This window comes from Rutidosis leptorrhynchoides, chromosome 9 (assembly GCF_046630445.1).
Source record: "Rutidosis leptorrhynchoides isolate AG116_Rl617_1_P2 chromosome 9, CSIRO_AGI_Rlap_v1, whole genome shotgun sequence".
Taxonomy (NCBI): Eukaryota; Viridiplantae; Streptophyta; class Magnoliopsida; order Asterales; family Asteraceae; genus Rutidosis; species Rutidosis leptorrhynchoides.
Genome location: NC_092341.1, coordinates 323,279,081 through 323,284,508, shown reverse-complemented (window position 1 = coordinate 323,284,508; position 5,428 = coordinate 323,279,081).

Here is a 5,428-nt window from a genome sequence, read left to right as displayed (position 1 = left end):
TTGATCGACGTAGTTATATTACGATAAGTCATACCAAAGTCCTAATGGCTCAAAATGATGGTGAGTAAAGAATTCAAAATCTATATAATACCTCTAGACATAGAAAACTTCGGTGTAATAATTGGTATGGATTGGTTAGCCAAGACAAAATTCAACATTTCCTGTGATCACAAAAAAAAAAAAAAAAAAAAAAAAACCATTCGTATTTCTATAGAGAAAGGTGAACCCTTGATCGTTGTAACAAGAAGGGTTGCACCGGGCCCAACCTCATTTCGTGCCTCAACGTTGAAAAATACCTTCGTATAGGTTGTTTTACAATTCTAGCTAACGTTAAGAAAGTCGAGACCGATGAAAAGCGTATCGAAGACATACCGATTGTCAGTGACTTTTTCGATGTTTCTCTCTGAGGGACTACCGAAACTTCCACCTCATAGGCTGTTGAAACTTCCACCTCACGTGCACCGTATAGACTCACTCCATCCGAAATGCAAGAATTACAAAGTCAACTCCAAGAAATACTTGACCGTGGTTTTATCCGACCTATCCATCCACCATATGGAGCTCCAATCCTATTCGTTAAGAAGAAAAATGGCTCCTTAAGAATGTGTATCGATTATCGTGAACCAAATAAATTACCGGTTGAGAACCGATATCCTCTCCCCATACCGACAACCTCTTGATCAATTACAAGGATCTCGTGTATGTTCCAAAATCGACCTTCATTCCGTTTATCACCAATTGAGGGTTAAGGGAGAAGATGTCTCCAAAACCGTTTTTCGAACTCGCTATGGTAGTTATGAATTTTTGGTAGTGCCGTTCAGTTTAACTAATGCCCTGACCGTATTAATTGATCTCGTGAATCGCTTATGCAGGTCTTATCTAGACAAATTCGTCATCATATTCGTCGATGATATCTTAATCTACTCCAAAAGTGAAGAAGGATACGAACAACATCTCCATCTTACGCTCGAACTCTTGAAAAAAGAACAACTCTATGCCAAATTATCCAAGTGTGAATCTTGGTTAAACGAAGTCCACTTTCTAGACTATGTTGTTAGTGGTCAAGGTATTAAAGTCGATCCCGCGAAAATCGAAGCCATACGTAATTGGGAAACCACCACCACTACTATTCATATTCGTCAATTTTTAGGCCTCGACAGTCATTATCGTAGATTCATCGAAGATTTCTCTTGGTTGCACGTTAAACCTCGTTAACTCACAAGGAAAGAAATTCATTTGGTTCGCCGAATAAGAGTCATCATTTCAAATCTTAAAGAGGAAGTTGACCACCATTCTTATCTCATCTTCTTCCCGAAGGCAATGATGATTTTATCGTATATTTTGTGACGCCCCCAAACAAGGTTTTGGGTGTGTGTTCATACAACAAAAGAAATTTATCGCTTAAGTTTCTCGACAATTGGAAATTTACGACCAAAGCTACACGACACACGATCTCGAACTTGGAGCCATTGTCTTTGCGCCTAAACTGTAGAGACACTATCCTTATGGGACCAAAAGTACCACTTTCACCGACCACAAAAGCCTCCAACACATTTTCGATCAAAAATGACTCAACGCGAGACAACGACGGTGGACTGAAACGTTGAATGATTATGATTGTGAACTTCGTTACCATCCGGGCAAGGCAAATGTTGTAGCCGATGCCTTGAGCCGAAAGGAAGATATTAAACCTCTCTGTGTTCGAACTTTAGACGTGATTATCTACACCAACCTTACTAGTCAAATTCGTGCAACGCAAAATGGAACTCAAATATGAAAATATTTCTTAGTGAACACTTGAAAGGCCTCCTCTCTCGACTCGAAATCAAAGAGACTAAAATTTGTTATTTTGCCTGAAGAAATTAGGATACCTAATTATAGGGCTGATCAACCTTCTCATCACCACGTACCACGTTACATAACTCTGTTATTTCACTATTTCTGTCTGATAATTTCCGGAACCCAAGATAACTCACAATCCAAGGATACCTCTTCCTTCATTGACTTATCACCCTTTTGCTTCCGATAAATGGCCAGCTACTACTCAACTCCGAAATGTATAACTACGTGTACTATCTCGGTTCCACCAAGTCTCAACATTCGACCACAAGATGCTCGATGTGACTATATCAAAAATGAAAACTCCTCCTATCATTACGCTTATACTTCCGTATAAGAAAATCTTATCATCCAAATATCTCATTGGAGAGAGACTCCACGCACTATACTAGTATCCGCCACAAGGGTGAATAGTCCTAACAAAAGTTATTAGAAATCGATAAGAAACTGTCCCAACAAACGTATTCAGAAACCGACGAGATGGGAACACTTGCACAACCATACATTGAAAGAATTCTACCCCAACACGGTGTACCCTTATCAATTATTCCGACAGAGATACTCGTTTCACTTCTAAATTTTGGGGTGCCTTACAAGAAACCTTGGGAATACGTTTAAACATGAGCACCGCGTATCATCCACAAACCGACAGATCAAGCAAACGTACGATTCAAATCTTGGAAAAAAACATATTACCAACTTGTATTGTTGCCTTTAGCCGATTCCTCTTACAATGATAGTCATCATTCGAGTATTAACGCCGCACCTTCGAAGCCTTATATGATCGCAAATGCCGTTCCCCTAATTGTTGGGCCGAGGTAGGCGACCAGCAAATCACTGGACCCGCACTCATTCATGAAATAACCGTTAAGACCATTTAGATTCGAGAAAGGCTCAAAATGACCCGTAGTCGTCGAATGAACTATGCCGATGTTAGACGTAAACCTCTCAAATTCGAAGTGGGTGACCACATAATTTAAAAGTCGCACCTTGGAAAGGTGTAATCCGTTTTGGGAAAACTTAGAAAGCTAAATCCGCGATATGTTGGTCCTTTTGAAATCTTGGAACGTATTAGACCCGTCGTATACCGTTCAGATCTTCCGACTCGATTAAGTTTCCGTTCATCCTACATTCCATGTATTGAACCTAAAGAAGTGTCTGCCGAACAAGAACTTGTTATTCCGTTCGATGAGTCTATTATCGATGACAAACTCCACTTCATAGGAGAATCTGTTGAAATTATGGATCGTGAAACCAACCCTTAAAACAAAGAAAAATTCCTATTGTCAAGGTTCGTTGGGATGTCAAAGACCCGAGTTTACGTGGGACAGACAAGATCAAATGAAAAGAAAGTACCCTCCCTTATTCGTAGAATCGGCAACGCAAAGTCACGAGGAAGAAACCACGTCTACTACTTCCAACCAAATTCGGGACAAAATTTCTTTTAAGGTGTAGGTAATGTAACAACCCGCCTTTTTCCGTTAATTTATTTTAACGCCCGTCTTTTTTTTTATATATTATCTTTCGTCATCTATATTCGTACCTCTCGTTAACTAACATTCTTAATATTCCCGTTATTGGATTGTAACATCTTCTGTTTACTCTCGCGTATTTAAAAATAATTCGTTGGTTAATTTCCGCACCCGACTACAAACTTGAGGGACTAACCTTGTCACTTGGCCAAACTAGATCAACTAGTAGTTGACCAAGTCAACTAGGCATCACCACCTCCCACTTCCCGCCCTCACTCCATTTCTTTTTCTTTTTCCTTTTCCTTTCAACTTCTACTTTCATTATTACATTCTTTTCAACTTCATCACAAAATCATCATCTAAATCATTTCAAGGAAGCATACAACAAAACGATTTGTACTTTTGGAATCCTCTCTTCATCCTCTACGTTTTGATACTAATCTCATCTCTTTTGGGTAACTTTCTAAAAACTCTATATTTCTCTAAATTCGTTTTATAGACTTGAAATGGTGTTAATTAGTGTCTATGGCTCTTTGTGATGTCGTATATGTAATTTGTAGGCTCAATCTTGTCATTTTGAGTAACTAGCTTGAATATGAAAAATGGGTTAGTTTAATCTTTGATTTTGGTTGATTAAATGTGGTTAGATGTTAAACCTTATGTGTTAAAAGTGTTACTAGCTTCATATGCTTCGATTTGGTATGTTGGATGACATGAAAATCGTACATTAACATGATTATTGATTTGGTGATTCTTGGTTAGGTTTTGGTAGCATTTAAAATGAACTTTTGATTCACCAAATGCTTTACAATGTTGTTGGTAAGTGTTTAGTTGTATTGTATGCGTAATTACCTACGAAATGGCATATTATATGTGTGTAGTAAGTTCCCGAATCATGAAATACATTTTACAAACTTGAAACTTTGATAATGAGCTTTAAATGATCATTCGACGAGAATTTGGTTATTGAAAATGATGTTTTTGTTTGATGAAATGTGTTTAGTTGTATTCCAAATTAAATTACCTTTTCAACGATATAAGATACGTGTTTTGAATGTTTACGGTTCATTAGTTGTGTTTGAAAGAAGCTTGGTTCGGGCACTTGAAAATTCAGCAACAACACCTGAAACCAGGGGCCTCGCTATAGCGAGCCCTGGTGTGCACAAAATCTCGCTATAGCGAGAATATTTCTGTCCCAATTTTTTTTTGATTTTTCAATTTTTGTCCTTGCTTACTCGCAACTCCGTTTAACATGAAATTTTGCCAACATGCTTATATACGACTACGTTTTTATGTGTAATGGTCGGAAACCCGCCCCGACCCCGTTGACTTTGACTTTTACCAAGTTTGACTTTTAGTCAAACTTAACCAAACACTTATGTAATCGTTCTAACTTGCGTTTATACTTATATCTTGCATGAAACTTGACAAATTGACTCACATGCTAAATTAATCGAGTCGTAACGAGCCATAGGACTAATTAAACACATTTCGCCAGACCATGTGTCGTAACCGGTAATTGATACGACTTATTTGTTTAGGTCAAGGCTAAGCAACTTCCATTTGCACAACGTTTAATTTCAAGTACTTTGGCATGCAACCACGGTGAGATCATAGTCCCACCTTTTCAACAACTTTTACTCTTTAAATTATGGGATGAGAAACATATACGTATCATACTTTTATGCTTTGAACACAAGTACGAAAACAAACATTCCACGTGGGGTTAGAACAAAAATGCCTCAATTCAATTATCATTAGTTACACTTGCAGGGTGTAAACGTGAACTTATGTTGTGTGGATCCATACGGGCTTGACAAGCCCTCATTCGGACGGTTCGCTACCGTTAGCGGATGAAATATATTTTCGAGTATATAGTGTAGGTTCTAACACTATGATAACGGGGTACGTGAACAGTTAAGTCTTGATAATTGGGTGCTCCACAAACGAATAACAACTTTGGAATGTAAACGATTTAGATAATTAACGTTATGGAAATACAAAATCTTGTGGTTCAAAAACATACGTTTATAAATACTACTATGATTTCACCAACATTTTTCGTTGACAGTTTTCTATATGTTTCTCAGGTTCATACTTGAGTATTCAATACATGC